The 18,779-nt window shown below is 36.5% G+C and overlaps 1 protein-coding gene and 1 long non-coding RNA gene across 6 annotated transcripts in view; one reads left to right on the top strand and one right to left on the bottom strand.

Moving 5' to 3' along the window:
* Positions 1-14,381, bottom strand: part of LOC133207003 (sodium channel protein type 1 subunit alpha) — a 95,413-nt gene extending 81,032 nt beyond the window's left edge. For all 4 annotated transcript variants that reach the window (XM_061343470.1, XM_061343492.1, XM_061343461.1 and 1 more), the window contains exon 1: positions 14,076-14,381. The gene's annotated coding sequence lies outside the window, so the exon portion shown is untranslated. The remainder of the gene's footprint in view (positions 1-14,075) is intronic.
* Positions 14,297-18,779, top strand: part of LOC133207071 (uncharacterized) — a 92,010-nt gene continuing 87,527 nt past the window's right edge. For both annotated transcript variants that reach the window (XR_009723942.1, XR_009723943.1), the window contains exon 1: positions 14,297-14,604. This is a non-coding gene — a long non-coding RNA (uncharacterized LOC133207071). The remainder of the gene's footprint in view (positions 14,605-18,779) is intronic.

Genomic DNA, 18,779 nt, shown 5'->3' with positions numbered 1-18,779 from the left:
TTTAGCAAAATGCTTCCTAAATTGGTTTTGCATTTCTTGTAAGTATTGATTAGTAATGTTCTACATGATGATTTAAAAATTTTAATTGGTGTTAAATTTAAACAATTTACCCGAAGATGTGTCCCTCTATAACGTTGACTTTCATGGAAGAAAAAGAAGGTATACATGTCAAGTTTATTTCTTTCCAACTCTAAACTTTTTCTATAACATGCTAAAGACAGTACTATGCTTTTTGCTTTGTAATTGTTAATGCATAAGGTAGAAACACAGAATCACAGAATCATAGACTAGTTAGGGTTGGAAAGGAACTTAAGTTCATCAAGTTCCAATTCCCCTGCCATGGGCAGGGACACCTCGCTCTTAACCATGTCATCCAAGGCTTCATCCAACCTGGCCTTGAACACTGCCAGGGATGGAGCATTCACAACCTCCCTGGGCAACCTATTCCAGTGCCTCACCACCCTAACAGGAAAGAATTTTCTCCTTATATCCAATCTAAAGTTCCCCTGTTTAAGTTTTAACCCATTACCCCTTGTCCTGTCACTATAGTCCCTAATGAAGAGTCCCTTCCCAGCATCTCTATAGGCCCTATAGGTGAAATAATTTGTGTTTACTTGATTAACATGTTATTCCAGTTTGTGAATTCCTATGAACAACATTTATTTGTTCTGTAGCTTAGAAGCTAATGCATTAATCAATCTCCTGTACCTTGGGACACAATCACCTCTCTTGTTAGAAAGAGCTGATCCTGGTACAATTTTCACTCATTTTGAGTTATAGTTTCCCAAGGATTTTAGGAACATGACTCGAGAGCTCTTTGCAGGTACAGAGTATCTCCAAGTCAGTTAGTCTTGGCCTAGATGGAGCCAAAATGAACAAAAAAATAATAATTATTGTAATATATACATGTTTCTGTAGTGATTTTTTGTTTGCTTGTTTCAGATATAAAATTTTATTAATTCACAATAGTAGATCTGTAATAAATTTTATTTTTAGGCAATATAAAGTCCTGAAAACATAGTAAAAAGTGGTATTTTCTGTTCTATCTCCCCCAGTGTATGTGTAAGTGTGAAGAGAGAAATTAAGGAAAAACCACTCGGACTGAGATCTCTAGATAACACTTGGAATGCAGTCAATGTTTAAGGAAAAAAGCCTCCAACATTGTTGGATAATTTCTTTTTCAATTAAGAATTGTCAATGTAGCCAGTATGGAAATCTGAAAAGTTCTTTGCCTTTATCCACCACTGCACAGTTCAGACGATTATTTGTTATTATTTAGGCTTTTATTTCAGAAAATAAATTATCAGATTGAGTTTCTCAGCTGTGAAAAACACTAAACAGTAACATAAAATATAAAACACTGAAATGGCTCTGGTACACTCAATTTAATCAGCTTTTGAAGTGTCCTAGTTCTCTCTACTAGAGATAAACTGTAAATTTAAATATTTTTTTAATTAAATGTATAGTATTTTTTAATTATATGTATAGTTTGTGGTCAGTGGTTCAAGGTCCAGCTGGAGACCAGTAACGAGTGGTGTCCCTCAGGGATTGGTGTTGGGACTGGTCTTGTTTAACATCTTTGTTGCTGACATGGACAGTGGGATTGAGTGCGCCCTCAGCAGGTTTGCCAATGACACCAAGCTGTGTGGTTCGGTTGATATGCTGGAGGGAAGGAATGCCATCCAGAGGGACCCTGACACGCTTGTGAGGTGGGCTGATGCCAACCTCATGAAGTTTAACCATGCCAAGTGCAAGGTCCTACACCTGGGTCAGAGCAATCCCAGGCACAGCTACAGGTTGGGCAGAGAAGAGATTCAGAGCAGCCCTGCGGAGAAGGACTTGGGGGTGCTGGTCGATGAGAAACTTAACATGAGCCAGCAGTGTGCTTTCACAGCCCAGAAAGCCAACCGTATCCCGGGCTGCATCAAAAGAAGTGTGACCAGCAGGTCGATGGAGGTGATCCTGCCCCTCTACTCTGCTCTCGTGAGACCTCACTTGGAGTATTGTGTGCAGTTCTGCTGTCCTCAACATAAAAAGGACATGAATCTTGTTGGAACAATTCCAGAGGAGGGCCACGAGGATGATCAGGGGACTGGAGCACCTCCCATATGAAGATCGGCTGAGAAAGTTGGGACTGTTCAGCCTGGAGAAGAGAAGGCTGCATGGAGACCTCATAGCAGCCTTCCAATATCTGATGGGAGCCTATAGGGATGCTGGCGATGGACTTTTCATTAGGGACTGTAGTGATAGGACAAGGGGTAATGGGTTAAAACTTAAACATGGGAAGTTTAGATTGGATATAAGGAGGAAATTCTTTCCTGTTAGGGTGGTGAGGCACTGGAATAGGTTGCCCAAGGAGGTTGTGAATGCTCCATCCCTGGCAGTGTTCAAGGCCAGGTTGGATGAGGCCTTGGGTGATACGGTTTAGAGCGAGGTGTCCCTGCCCATGGCAGGGGGGTTGGAACTTGATGATCTTAATGTCCTTTCCAACCCTAACTATTATATGATTCTATGACTCTATTCTTCTGGCAATAAGCAAAAAGTGTTCAGATTTGCCAAATATCCTTTTTCTACCCCTTTTGTTTACATATTGGTTATGGTTAAACATTAAAAGAAACACTAAAGAAACTAAAAGAAACACTAAGATATTAAATAATGTTTTAGAAAATATTTTGGTCTTTCTAGACCTATCTGAAGTGTTGCAGAGTGTATATTCCACAGAATAAATGTCTTGAAGGGATGCTTATATGCTTTAAGAAAAGCCTGAGCAGATAGCTTTTATGAGGCCTATTTTGAATCCTGTATGATTTAGGATACACTTTTCTTGAAGTCTGATGTACCTCAGATATCCATTTTTTTTTTTGTAGACTTACAGAAAACCATAGGTTGGAAATGATCAGAGGTCACCTTAGTTCATCTCCCTATCCAGCAAGATAGCTATACCTATTTCCCAACAGATGTTTCATTTAACCTCTTCTAAAAACCTCTGTGACAAATTGCAGATTCCTCTGACAATCTCCTGCAGCTCTTCACTATCCACTCTGTAAGAAAGTTCCTTCCCACATCTCATCAGAAAGAGCCCATTTCATCAGTCTTCACATCTTGTTGCACCCACTACAAAGAACAGAATTCACCATTTAGCTTCTAATGATCCACCACTCTCTTCCCTTCTATTTTCATCTGTAGACTTACTCCAGGAATCTTGCAAAGCTACTGAAAGAGCCCTTTTTGAGACATTTCTAAGAGAAGCACCCATCATCTGCTTCAGAAATATTCCAGGCACAATTCTCTCTTGACAAATAAAATCAACAATAATTTGAAACAAAACAACTAGACACTTTAAATCGTGACAGAAAATGAAAGATCTCACTCTGAAGGGAACACCCTTAAAGAGTAAGTAGAAAATGGAGTCCAGGGCAGGATAAGAGTATAGAAGCATTGCAGGCAAATACATCTGGAACACAGTCAAGTCATTGGCTTCAAATGCATTAAATAACCAAGCATTTGAAAGCTTCCTTCAGATACATTACTTCAGTTAAAAAGTAGTGTATTTGCTGCTTAATTTTGTCATCTTTGAACAATACCACTATTAAAAAAAGCTTATTTGAGTCACACAAGCCTCTACCTTAATTCCTAAATTTTTCTTTCTGACCTTGACAGGATTTGGAGTTTTGTTTGCTTGTGATTTATCAGAAGGATGATCTTAAGAGTTCTGAATTGTATGACAAAGTAACTTAAAAAAGCCAATTCTGGAAGCTTTTAAGAAGCAGGAGAAAGATGAAAAAGATTGATCTGCATGTTTATAAGGTACTGAAACAAATTACAGAGCTGGAGGGCATAAGATGGGATAAAGCTTGAAAGCACAAACTGAGCTGGTTGTTTCTGAGACCAAAAATAGAGAGGTTATATCCTTGTATTTCCCTCAGACACTTGTGAAAAAATAAGAAATAAATAAAAAGAAGGATGGTAACACTTTAAAATAGAGCGCTGGAAAGATGGCCAGAGATGCACTGGATACTGCTGAGACAGTGAGCTATGGAACTTGTGTTCAGAAAAAGCAACATAATGAGAATTTCCTAGGACAAAGAGGAAGGAGAGAGAGCTTCTGGGGCTGATAAATGGAAACAATGAATAGCATGATGACTGACTCAGAAATGTACTTTATCAAATGATATTTAAAATGGCAGGAAAGGGTGCTACCCAGAATTTTGGTATTAAGGGCAGAATAAAACCAATTCTTTTTATCCAAGCTAAATATTACATAAGAAAAGCATGAACAGGTGCTGGAACCACATATGCTGGTGGAAATGGAAGACAGAAATGATGACACAAAAATCAGTAAAAACTAGGAAGCCTGAAAACAGGCATGTATTCAGTAAGACATCATAGTCATTGTTTAAATAAATACTATTAACATTAAATAAGAAAAGATCAGTAAATTTTACAGAAATTGGACTAACCCCTCTAAGGAAAGGGTGATGATTTCTGAGCCTACATTTGTCGTTTAACTAATTACTTCACTCATATCAAACTTCCTTTTTTTTTTTTAAATCCAGCTTTTATATGTTTTTATGGGTAGGAATCCACAAAGAATAAGCCTACAACCAGAAAATGGAAGCAACATACCAGCACTAATGAGTTTTGGGAATAATATTTGGAGAACTTGCATGATACTCTCCATCTCCTTACAATAACAGCTTCAGTCAGAAACATCAGTTGTAGGTTTTCATGGTTAAAATTTTCTCAAAGGTTCCTATTTTTCCATTTTAGAATATTTCAGCTTTATGATTTTTTTCTCTTTGAGCAATTTGATCCCTTAAGTGCTCTAAAACATTATGCTAAAAAAAGCCTAATGGTATTCCTCATCTAGTATGTCTTACTGATGGCATGACATTATTTTTCTCAGTTTACAAGTGTGAATATATATTGTTCAATTTTTAATTTAGTTTGTCTTCTGCTGCATTCATTTTGGCATCCATAGAAAGTCTACAGGTCAAATAAAGGAGTCCCACTGCCTCCTAAATATATCAGATGTCTTCAAAGGAGAAAAAGAAAGTAGAATATGTTCCTGTTATTAAAAGAGAATCAACAAATCTCTTTGTGATGTTTAGCCCAAAAGACCTAATATGTTTTTCCACAGTTAAGGTGGTACTGGAGTTCATAAACCTAATAAAATTAAAGACAAGGCATTCATCCAGGAAAGCATCACAGTTCTAAATACACACACACAAATTAAAGCAAGCTTTCCACCCCTTTTCAAAACGAATTAGCAAAGAAGTACCCACTTCTGATTACTGCCCAACTGTCTCAGTTGTTGACATATACAACTTCTGAAACTTCAAAGCAAGTTTAGGTTTTGCCCCTTATATAAAGTATTGCTTCAAACAGTTGATAGGATATATGATTCCATGATATACATTCATTTATATAATTTTCCTGTAAGATGTTAGTAGTCAGTCTTATTTATATCTAGTACAAGATACTATGCAAACTGCTATTGTTTTCTTAAAATTTCCCTAGAAATGCCTTTCCCAATCAAAGCATATCATAATCAATAACTCCTCCCTCCCCCCACAGATCTTTTAAGATAATGAAAACTTTCTGGTTTTTACCTGGCAAACTGAGGACAATCAGTTTGTCAATCATCTGCCTATCTCTAACTTGTTTTCTTGTGTCTAAATACTTCATCAAATATTCAAGAGCACACAAACCAGACTCAACAGAATAAACTAACAGGGTGTCAGTCTTGACAGTAATCATCCTGTTATTGTTTCACATTAGATCCTCAGAGTAATTTTTAGCACAGTCTTTTTTCCTTTGTTCTTTATATTAATACATCGGTCAAGCCTGAAAAACGCAAAAGTAGGTGCACTTCAAGAATGCAACACTAGCATCAGCCAGTATAGCTCAGGAATTTGATGCTGTAACCACAAAATAAGCATTCTGGGAATAAGTACAATTGATCAGGGTTACAACAGCAATAGAAAATACCTATAAATTTTCAAATATAGCAGAATGAGCACAACTTTTTCAAAGTGGGGATGAAGGGTGGGTGGGTTGAGCAGAAAGCCCAATCCCAGATAAATTGGTTCAGTGGAAGTCTTTCATGCACATACCTCAGACAAGTTGTGGAGAAGAAATCCATTTTAGAAAAGATGCTGAAAGAGCTTGATATCCACCTGGCAAATTTCTAGTGCTGTTTGAAAAAGCAAGACGGTTCAGAATATGAACCGAATTATACCTACAGCATTACAACTAGTCCTGATCAGTAAGTAATTGAAAGTAAGAGCTTCTAGCAGTGTACCTCATCAGAAAGACTAGGGGCAGATGGAGATGAAGAGAGAGAAAAAAGAGGAGGGAGCCCCTTTTTCTTTTGGTAACCCTCAAACGTGTGTGAAGCAATTAGTGTTAAAGCAGAGCATCTCTATATGGGAAGAAAAACTGTACAGTCCTGCAGTGCTAGGATTTTGACTACATCACTGATTGCTTTAGCCCTTAATATGTTTTCTATGACCTCTGTTAACTTCTAAACAGTTCAGAGGGAAAATCTTGTGTAAGAATTTAAACACTCCAACCCCCAACAAACTGGCAAACTCCCCAAATATAAGGCCAGTGAAACTGTAACAAAATGCTGTGCTGCCAAAAAGACCTCATTGCAGCTCTTTCATTTTTAAAACACCAAAATGGGGTTTTTCTCCTTAATTATATGCTTAACAATAACGACAAAGCAAGCATTCAGAAACGATTAAAAAAAAAAAAAAGATTAAAAAAAAAAAGATAAAAAGAAGGGAGAGGGGGAACCCCATGCAGACAGCTCATATAAATGTACTGGGTTAAGGATTTAACATTCTGCTGTCTTACCTGATAAGACCTGAATTTCAAATGCATTACGAGGAAAACAAAAATAAAACCCCTAAGATACAGGGATAATGACACACCTGAAATTGCTTAAACTGGTTCAGATTCTCAGTTCCAAAAGATTACCAAGTATTTATAAATTGCTGCATTCTCATTGGGAAGGGAAAAAAGAAAACAACAAACCCACCAAAAAACAAAACCAAAAAGCAAAACCTCTGCAGTATCCTCTCTGCTTTATTCTCGGCTTCCTGTTCTGAGGCTTCACTCTATGGTACCAAACACAAACCAGCAAATAGCAGGAAATAAAATGTCAAAAAAGGACAAAGAGGAAGCGGGGGGGGGGGGGGGGTTGGGGGGGGATGAGATGGGAAGAGGATGAGGAGAGATAGAGAATAGGGTGAAGAAAGAAAAATACAAAGGGGGGAAAGGGGGAGGGGGAGAAGGGGGAGGGAGGGAAGATACCAGGCCACCTCCTTAAAGGACAGCCCCATCTACCGGCAAAAGAAATAAACCAGCTGTAAATGATTGCTTTTAAATATACTGACTTAAAAGAGTCTTGATATCTACAACCCCAGTAGCACCAAGAAGCAGATTTCTTTATCCAGTGTTAAACAAGTAAAAGTTTCCATTAATTTTAATTTCTTTTCTGTTAATTATTTGTCTCTGAAATGTGAGAAGAAAATAGTTGGGTGAGGGTGTTCTGTTACGAAAGCACCAGAAACCTTTCCAGGTCAGCCCATGGCATACTGCAACTAAAGGCTACCAGTCCCCTGTATCATTTTCCACCTCTTCCCAAACATAGTGGTAGGTTCAAAATCTTCAATCATGAGTTCAATCCCCCTCCAAAAATAAACCAAGGTTCCTGTGCCAGAGTGATATGACATGTCCATCAATTCCAGACTGCGTTGCCAATCATGTAGCCTGCTACTTGACTGCCACGTCAGATCTATACATTCCCATGTATTCAGATGACAGCTGCACAGCCAAATCTGGAACCTAGACAAAAAACTGTTCCTTTTTCAAATTCAGACTGCTAAGTAAGAGTAACTGTTAATACCACAAACTCCAGCTGCATTGGATCAGCCTCAGTTTGAGCTATATCAGGCAGCATTATATATCTCTCATTTTGCTTTCTTGACAAAAAGAGTGGATCAGGGATGGCCATCAGCCAACACTTTTGAAAACCCTAGTTTCAGCCATGCTGGAGGGGGGTGGGCGCACTCCAATAAAAAAGGAAGGGGCAGTGACTAGAAGGGTGAGACATGCACAAAAGGAGGGCCAAAAACAATACTGCGTTTCTTTCATTGTGTAATACAGATTTGGAACGTAAAAATACAAAATAGTAAACCTAATTAATACTCTATGCAATAAGGCTGTCACTTATCATGCAACACATACTTAACATGCCAACCTGTAATTCAGGGACCCTAGGCAGCTATAATGAATTTGATCCCCTACAGTCAATTCCAGTACTGTTCTGATACATTCTTTTTAGATATTTTTATATTGTGAGGTTTTAACTGCCTGAATTTTGCTTGAATCCAAGCTATATGAAGCTGAATTTTTCCATCTCCCAGTGGTGGCCTGCATGCTTGGTCCTTCACAACAAGCGCTTGGAATCTCTCAGTATAACACCTAATTTCCAAGCATTTATCAATGCATAAGATTATGAACAGTTGTTCTAAAAATTAAATCTAACCTCCCAAATCTTAAAGTATTTATATGAACACAGCACGCAACTTTAGGACGACAAATACTTAGTTAAAACACACCATAATATACCCAAATACTAATACTCAAATGCTGACATACAAAGGGCAAGACCAAGACGGATACAGCTGTGCAACCTGTCTCTACAGAATGTGCCTTAGCACTGATTTAGAAAGACTTTAGATGCTTTCACGTTTCACTGGTGTCATGATCACCAGTTTTGAATATAGCTTTTCTGGTGCCACTACTGGTAGTATGCTAAATAGTTCAGGCAGATCCCCCCTACCCAAATGCAGTTAAATTTTATGACCTTCATGTAGAAAAATCTGTAACCATGACCACATTATTATCAGTTGGTAACACTTTTCTACTATCTGATTTTTATTTAGGTATAATTGTAAAATTATACTATTGCTGATGCCAATCTATCATTCCCAGAAATCTATCTGTTAATGGAAAATGTTTCTGGAAATGAAGTCCCTAATGTTTATAAATGCAAATGTATCACCAGGTTAAAAGGCAGACGATTTACTCCCCGGTTTGAATTTTAATATGGATTCCTCCAGTCTTTGCTACAGTCTGAGCATGTTTGACATTTTACAGGCATAGCTCCTTCAAAAGGTTGTATTTGAAATGAAATAAATACCAAAAAGAAAACATTAAAACAGGAATCTGCGTAGCTTAAACAATAAACGCCTGCTGGTAAAAATATAAATATATATATATATATATCTTTGAGATACCTCAGGTGCTTACAGTTTTGGTCCTGAACATAACACTGAACACACAAAATTTCCCCCCAGATTAAATGTAATTTCGATGTATTATGAAAATATCCAGTTTTCATTAGTCCAAAAACATCCTGCTTTAAGGATCAGCAAAAGTTCAATATAGGATGCTTAATATGACCACTGACTTCTCCAAGCATGATTAACAGAATACTGAAAGGCTGTTGGTTTTTTTTTAAGCAGCATTTCCCATGGCTCGTATTTCACCGGTCATACTGGTGTAACCAGGTGCTCAAGTCCAGCTCCACCAGCTTACAGTGTCAGGAAAATTGATAAGGTTTGCGGTTATCTTAGCAGGTTCATCTGGTAGCTCCTCTAACCAGACTGCCATCTGATATGGGGTTTGAGAGAGAAGACTTTATCAACACAATAGCAACATCTTTCAAACTGCTAAAGAGCTAAATCCCTTGAATTTGCATATTTTTACTATTTTAAACTTATACATTGCACCACAATTGCAGAAAACAAAAAAGCTACTCCAATCCTAAAATAAATGGCAAGTTAGGCAATCAACCATGGTCTCTCTCCCCTCTTCCCCCCAAAAATACCCTTTTTACCTTTTTTACTCTCTGAACACAGCTAATAGCTAATAAATTAATTTTCAAAACCAAGCAAGTCTAGGATACTCGTTGGTTTTAATTTGGAAATTTTTACCACTTCTTTCTGCAAGTATGGTCACAACTACTCAGATCCTGAGTGCCTAAGGAGCAACCACCTTAGTGGGCATTGGCAGAAGCAACCATCAAACAGGTCCAGTGGATAGCACCTCTGCGCCCTGCTCAGCATGGACACAGCTGCCAGGCAAACTTCTGTTGCAGCCTTGAGTTTGCAGTCTTGCAGACTTCAGATTCTGCAGAGCTGGTAACTTGGCATTAATGAAGATATGTGGTTCACTTGCCTTTATAAAAATTTTGACCAGTCTTATTCTTGGCCCTGCTTCAGCAGTACTGTGCAAATATTTAAAAGCCCTGGTGAAGAATAGCCCAGTGAGTTATTGACTCAAGTGCCACAAAGTGCCCACCCTTAGTGATCACCAGGCACCGGGAAATTCCGGTTTTCTTCAGCACATGAAAGAATTCATCCGGAAGTCCTTCTCTGGTGATCCTCTGCAGTGTCCCTTTCTGAAAGGGCCCCATAATGAACTTCGGCTGAAGAAAAAGAGAATTTAGTTCTTTTTGTCACTATAATGTTTCAGCATTTGTGCTGCAGACATTATAGCTCTGTATTATCTAGAGAAACCTTTAAAATTAGCTTAGATGTTTAGCCATGGCAATAAATAATGCAGAAGAGTGTGTTCTACATACACAACTAAGAGTATTAAGATATATATACATATTTAACAATAGTATCTGAAGTACATTTTATTTATCAAAACATTAAGAAATCACACTTGATTGTTTACAGTATCTCCTTCTAGGATTCTATGAATGAATTCTCTGAACTGTAGTGGGAATTAAAAAACATATGATGGAGTAATTAACCTAGTATATGAGCAATGTGCCATTTGAGATCCTGCATGGACAGGCAGGTGAATATGACAGTCCAAGGGTTTTTTCTGTTTCTAAATTTGTGAACCAATTGTACTGCAGTCATAGAAGAGCTATACAGGAAACAACGATGGAACAACATCATCATGAAAATCAGGACCTGGAAAAATTACATGGACTGTAACAGTATTGAAGAGAAGATTGTGTCCAACCAGTTTCAATGAAAAGTGAAGAAGACCTCTAAATAAAAAAATAAAAAACTTTTCACATATGAACAGAGCACACCTGTCAGATCTAAATAGGTATTTTTAGAACAGATACAGCCCATTTCTACAGCAACAGACTTTTGTCACATTTGTCATGTTTCTTTTGTACTTAATGCAAATAAAATTTCACAGTTCTGGACAGTGAAAGATCTGATTTTGTGAGTCCAAACTTACCTGGAAAGTTTGTGAATTATACTATTACAATCTTACCTTTAGATATTACATGAGATAAACTAAAACACAGATGTTTCTAGTCTTAGCAATAAACTTGTCATTATAATGTATTTCTCAAATTTGATAACATTATGTACTACCAAAACTGGTCTCACCATTGTTTATGCTAAACACATTATTCTAAAATAATCTAATTCACACACTTTGATACTGTTTCCATGCCCCTCAGTTTTAGTGACATTTCCATGCCTATGGAGAGAGAACAGAAACTCCCTTGCAGGACAGAAATCTCTAGTACTCTGAAGAAAAGTGAAGAGAATGTTTGTCAAAAACACCAGGTGCATATTGTGATGCAAAGGAATATACGGAATATTGAAAACAAGCTACTGATAGAGCCATGGACTGGACAATTCTAGTAAACCAGAGGAAAATACCAGGAGGAGCCAACAACCACTAATGGCCCATATCTTGCATTGTAGGGAGTTAAAAACATACCTTACAGCTCAGATCCAATTACTTAGACCTAAAGTGATATTCCAGAATATAGGATATATAAATACACAGAGGAAACAGCTTTTTCTAACAGGTTGTATCCTACCGAAGCATCTGCAACTTGCTGTGGTGAGAAGCACTGTGTGTGCCCTGCTCTGAACCATGACGCAAAAGATAAAAATAACACTTTCAGAAAACCACCATACATTTAAAGACAATAAGGGTTTTCTTTTTCTTCTAACTGAATAGATAGGTTATTAATACTCCTTAAGCCTGTAAGAAAATACCTCAAGCACCCACACTTGAAATGGGATGGAACACATTGTACTCATGTATAATAGCATTATTATTTTAGAACTCTTCAGGCAGAAGAAAGAAAGAATCTGAAGTACACCATTACAGTAACATGTGGTACCTAGCAGTTTTGTTCTATGTTCCTTTACTAAGCTATTATTTTAAGAGTGTGTTTGCTAGACACACTTCTGCATTTTCAAGCACAAAATGATATCTATAAAATATTCTACACTGTAATATACTGTATTGAAACAGAGGTGTTTTCAAGATACCAAAAATTGATTACATTTTCTTGAACCTAACTTCTTTCACAGTGTAATTGATGAAGGCACCAGCTTGGTATTTCTACTCAATCAGGGCATAGATCTACATGACTGTCATTAGTAATCTAGTAACTGGTAAGGTAAGACCACCCTGAAGAGACACCTGACTGCTTGGCAGCTCTTTTACAGAGGAAGATAGCTTTTAAAGATGATAGTAAAATGATAAAGCAATTCACCTCACTTACAAACAAGTGTTGAAATTAAATTCTATCAGTTATTTCTAGAATAGTGTGGAGAACCACTAATTTTGGGGGAGGGCAGGGGGGAGTGGAGGGGAACCCATTTAAAGGGCTTCTACTCTTGCCATCAAAATTAGTTCAACATGATATTAATACATAATCTTCTATTAATATTCAATCTTATTTTTATTTAAGAAAGGGACTTTGGTATTTACTCCTAGAGTGAGCCTATCAGACATGAAAATTCTATAAATGACATGCTGTCAGTAATTTTTAACTTTTAATTTTCTGGTTTCACACTCATTAGCAGAACTTAATACAATCATAAGAATTTTTAAGGCTATACATTAGATAAAATCTTGATAATAAGCCATGAAATATAACTCCTTGACATAATGCCAACCAAAGGTTTTCTCACGATTTTTTACTATAAATTCACCTGTATTTTGGAATTCATTTATGTGTCTTAAATTTGTATTATTTAATTTTTGCATATTGCTAACTCCCATGGAGCAGAGGCTGCAGTACTACCAAAGAAAAAAGTTACTGTCCAAGGTACTGTACAGAAACAAGAGTTTCCTAATGAATCTCTGAAATCCATAAAAATAGTTTCAATTCTTTCAGTGTTGTAATTGTCTCTAGCAAGCAAGCTAGCCTGCTTGAAATTCTCTACATGATGCTGCAGTATCAGTGATATGCTGTTACTTTCCAGTGCCACTTCTGCTGCATTCCAGTATAATCAGACGTTCCAGCACCTGACAGTACTCAGTACGTGTAATCCTTTTAAGGACAAACCTGTTCTATGTTTTCTTACAAACTGATTTTCATCAGGGTGAAAGTATAAAAAAAAATATAAATCTTTGAATTCTACATGGTGCATGAAAAAAAAGCTATCCTCTAAAATAAATCTAGCCAATAGGCACTGTTCAGGCATTCTGCAGAGCAACCACCAAATGTAATTTTACCTGCAGTATTCACTTTAAAAATTTCAGAAGCATATAGAGTCATGCATTTATGCAGTATATAGCAAAAAACATATTCGATTTAGTCGCCACTTCAAAACATAAGAGTGCAAAAGAATTACATACCTTTTTCCCCCCTACTTTTTTTGTTTAATAGAAGCAGCGTATTTGTAATTTGCCAGGCTAAAACAATGCAACAGCCAGGAACTGCAGTAAACCTCTCAGAGCTAATAGCTATATCCAATAATGCTTTCCCACACCACCTCCAAGCAAATGGGTTTAATTCACTGCTTAATCAGCCAAATTAACAATAATCCCCATATGGTTAGAAAATATGTTTGTTAAACGAGCCCAATTTATGATTTATTTATTTATAAAGTGTCTTAAAGCTGAGATGCTTAGAACTACTACTCTGTTAATTCAATCATGCTGACAGAGCTGTTTTCACCTAGCAAATTCTCTCTGCAATTCACAGCATGGCTGACAGCTGTCTGCATAGAAAAAGAACACAGTAACCATTTAAATCATGCAAAACCGTTTACCTGAGAAGATGTAGCAAAGATCAGGATCCAGCTTTCAGACCCCATGAAGCATGAAGCTGGGGGAGCAATCCACTAGCTTGTTCAGGCCAGCAGTCTCTCTCCTACACTTGACCTAGACTGCCTTACATAATGAGGAATCAGTGCTGTATCCTGTGTGGAGGAGCAAGCTGAATGTCATCACTGGCAGAAGTAGGGAGAACTGGCAGCAGGCAGGCTGGTAGTTAGCATGGAGATCACGAAGTCTGCTTTCCCCGAGTGTTCTGGGAGAAAACACAAGAACAGCTCAGAAATGCTGGTGTCATTCCTCCCCTGGAACAAATGACCGGAAGGAGCGAGGGTGTTACAAACGTGAGGCAGACTGCAAGTGCTAAAACTGGGTCTGTACCTACTGTCAAGGTAGCAGAGTTCCTGCCACACTGTGTCTAGAGGACTACATAGCGACAGCTAATAGGAGAGCAACAGCAAGGCAAATGAGAATGAGAGACACAGACTGCTTCTGCATACATTTGTCTATACATTACTCATTGCGGTGAGTAGAAGAAAAGCAATGGTATAAGATAAAATACTATGATTGATTTCCAAAGGGAAGTGCTATTCCCTTAAATAAATCTTACTGCATGCAAGTTAGTTTCTGAAAATACAAACATTTGTTACCTGTTTTACCTGCTGTTACAGAGGTTAAAGTGCTTGTATTAGAGAGATATTGATATTTTCATGAAACGCATGGGTAAGAAATATTCCTGGCTGTGAATATGTTTACAGTCATTTCGAGTACTTTTTTCCTTTTTTTAAAGATATTTGGGATCTTTCTTAGTTTATCATTGTTTGGGTCATATTAGCACTTTCACTGTGGGGGGCACAAAAGGGGAAACAAGTATTCAGGCTTAGCCAGCAGTTAGAAACCCACACAATGTTATTGTTTACAAAAGGCAACTTTATATTAATTAAAAGCACTGCATATTACTTGTATTCCATATTTCATTTCATGTGAATATTTGAATACAAAGAGCCTTAAATACTGATAATGCATATACAAAATATTCTTGAATTAATATTTTGAGTTATATAGTTTCTGTTTACAAAAGAAGATGAAGGTTTCACTAAGACAGGGCATCTTAAGTTTTCTGGTTATATTTGAGACTGCTTGGCCAGGCGTGATCAAGACTAATTGCAACTTGACACAAATGTTCAGTGTCACAGATAAATATCACTTGAATACAGTAACTGAAAGATAAACTATCATTTAATAATATTTAACATTCCATTTTATGAAAGTTTTGCAATATTTGATGGTCCTTCTTATTTAAATTAATGGGTTTGGGGAAATGAGTGAAATAATGGAGGCAATTTTCAACTCAGCTCTGAAACTTTCCAAGTTAAAATCCTGGGCTGCATTAAATGCAAGAGTAAAGAAAAGCTCAGCAACAACACTGCAGCAACATCAAAAGACAGGTCACTGATGTTACCAAAAGTTTTAGTATCAATATACAACATTGGCTGGGGCTTACAAAAGTCAATTTAGGTACAAGTACTATTACTCTTAGTTCTGCCTTTAGAAGCATAAACATTTGAGCTCTGATCTCAAACAGAAAAATCATAGTGAAGCTGAAAGGGATAAAATTAATCCAAATTTTATTTACAAAACTTATTTAAATTGTTATTTCTCTTCAATAAACATACAATGGCTTTTCCAACAGATATAAAGGTTAAAAAATTTTGCTTGAGTGTCATTGGGATTTTTTAAATATACATTTTCCTAGTTCCTTGTTGAATTATCTTCTTTTTGCTTCTTGAGAATAAAAAAAAAAAAAAAAAAGAAAGAAAGAAAGAAAAAGGAAAAAGAAAAAGAGTATCAGGATATACCAGGTGTAGATACAAAGTATAATGTGGAAAAAAAACCCCAAAAATTCAAGGGAGATACCATTTGGAAATGATAAATTATTTTCTTAAACAATTTTTGTTGTATTTTAAATCAGTAACTTTTCATCCAGACAGCACAATTTATACCACATCAGCAAATAATATTAAATCTATCTTGGCGAGTTTATTCTTTCACATATCAGTGATGACATTCAATGGAGAGTCCCTTTTAAAACTTTACATAATTTATATGTACCAACCTCTACTTTTGGTGTTTCAAGTGTTAAATAAGTACTTGCTTACGGGAAAACTATCTAATACTGGTCCTTCACCAAACAAGAGTTAAAAATATCATAACCTGTGTTAAGCTGTATATACAACAGTAGTATAGTTAAGGTGCAAAAGGTTGGGAATTCTGTTGTCACAGCAATGAAAACAACAAAGCAGCTAAACTACTCATTTAAAGCCAGCCCAGATGCCTTCATGGCAATGGCACATTAATACATTACTAGGACAATCTGTCTACAGATGACTGCATCAGGTAGAGAAATAAAATTAACAAGTAAACTATTGGTGAATGAACCTAATACACAGAAATGAAGTAGAAAATACTACCTAAATGAACAGAATAACAAACTTGACTATTAGCCTTGCAAAGGCAGCATAGGGTTTGCTTGATGTTACAGTTTAGAAAAACAGGTTTGATAGAGATGATTCTATCTTTGGGCAAAATAATGAACTAGATATTCCTTTAAAGCTCTTCCAGCCCTCTTTTCTATGATACTCCCTATAAACTGTTTTCCCATGTGCAGAATAATGACTGTCTCATTATATACTTTTGTGATGATGATAAGTAAATACAAAGTAATAATTTGTAAACATCATGTAACTGTCGTTTAGAATATGCCTGCAAACCATAGTTTTTGCCTGGAGTGTAAAAAGTGTTTATTTCCCTCAGGAATCAGCCAACATATTCATCCATTGATTTAGAGTAGTTCTTACAAGCATTTTTGCTCTAGATGAACTTGGTCTGATCTGCTGGCAAGTCAAAACTATCTTAATACAAATTGATGCAGAAACTGCTGACATGTAGAACTCTTAATCTAAGACTGTTTCTGAGCCAGCTGCACTAATAATGTGAGCAGTAGAGTCTGTGGTAAGAAAATAAGTCAAATCTATAACACTCTCAACCACCAGATTAGTTAGTCTGATGCTCCTGTAGTAGTATTCACTCTGTCAAGTTAAATACAGTAAATGCATTTTTTAAAAAAATCTTTTAAATCATGTATTATTTTGCAAATGGCAGTAGAACAAAACTGCTAATTGGAAAAGAAGGATGGACTAAGTCTACCCCCTCACATAAGGATGGAGATGAAAATATGAATGCTTGAGATTTCATATGTTGAGAGGAGTATAAAACAATTGAGTCGCTTTTGCTACACTAGTCTTATGTAGATAACGTATCCCTAGGATGTTTTACAGGAGACTAAGTCTGTGAAGCAAGTTCTGGGATTTTTCTTTTATGGAAAATTTGGCAGTAGAAGTTAACAAAGCTTATCACTAAATTGTCCTTACTGGCTGAGTTTACGTCCACAAGGTTCTTTCTATTCCTTGCTGAAATGAAGGAAGCAGTATCTCATAGATAGTACTCCTGCCAACAACCTTGAGTAAACAGGACAATTTTTTTTAGACACCTTGCTCTTAAGAGGCCTTGCACATAAATAAATCATTACTTGAGGTTTGCTCATTCTAAGATAGATTCCATTTGGAATCTGGTAAAACATTAAAATGCTCCAGTATCACTGACTGCAGAGACATCTACAATATCTTGAGATTAAGGTTTTTATTTCTTTCCATCCTTCTCTGACCTTGCTTTCTTTCTCAAAATAATTTTTACCTTGTGTTCCTGAACAACTTTCACAAGTTATGTTGAAATGTGTGAACAGCTGCTCAAAGTCTTCAAAAACCAAAACAATACCAATCAGAACCCATTATTTAGACCTGATATCATATACACTTATAACTGGGAGGTTGGGACTGTCACATACAAGTCCTTTACCAAAGTCTCTCTGGAGACTTTGGCCATTTCTATGTATGTTCTGCTTCTGTTAGCAAAACCAATAAAGGCATACCTCGTCTCTCCTGTTTTGAAATGCATAGCAAAAGCTTTTGATTTGATTCAGTTTTATCTAACAGCTCAAGACCTACATTTACTTTACATGTATTTTTTATTATTTGACCTAGTCATAACACAATGAAGATCACCGGAGATGAGTCGAATACTTTTCTTCTTTAGTTGACTAGACTTCCTAGACTGTCTGACTGACGCCAATATTCAAATAGCAGAAGTACAACTCTAAATGTTATTTTACCCTTAGGTCATTGCCATCCAAATGATCAAGTATTCCAGCAATGATAGGTGAACACTGAAGTCTCAAATTCAGTCCGAACACCTCAGATGGGTATTACTAATTTTATAATTTTGTGCACATGAAATTTCTGTTGTTATACATTATCCTGAAAAATAACTATTTATTTATTTTATGATTATTAAAACAAAATAATCATAAGAACTTTCCACAAAGTATGAACATTGAGTAGGTCAAGGTCACAGTAAACTCAGTATTAATGGACTGTTGTTCTTTGACTTCTCTTTGACATACTCTCCTCTTCAATGAAACTAGCTACAATAGCCTTTTTAATTCCTTTCATAGATTTTTGGTGATATCTATAGGGCTGACTATTATACCTCTGAGAGTGCCTATAAATTGATTTCCCAAGCCACTATTTTTGTACTTATCTCATAAAAAAACCCATCTGCTGTTTTGCATATTAATGCTGAAA

The sequence above is a fragment of the Neopsephotus bourkii genome, unplaced genomic scaffold (assembly GCF_033783945.1).
Source record: "Neopsephotus bourkii isolate Nb327-2 ecotype Australia unplaced genomic scaffold, CSIRO-AGI_Nbou_v1 NB_196, whole genome shotgun sequence".
Taxonomy (NCBI): domain Eukaryota; kingdom Metazoa; phylum Chordata; class Aves; order Psittaciformes; family Psittacidae; genus Neopsephotus; species Neopsephotus bourkii.
Note: the sequence above shows the minus strand (reverse complement) of the source record. Positions and strands in the feature narration are given on the sequence as shown.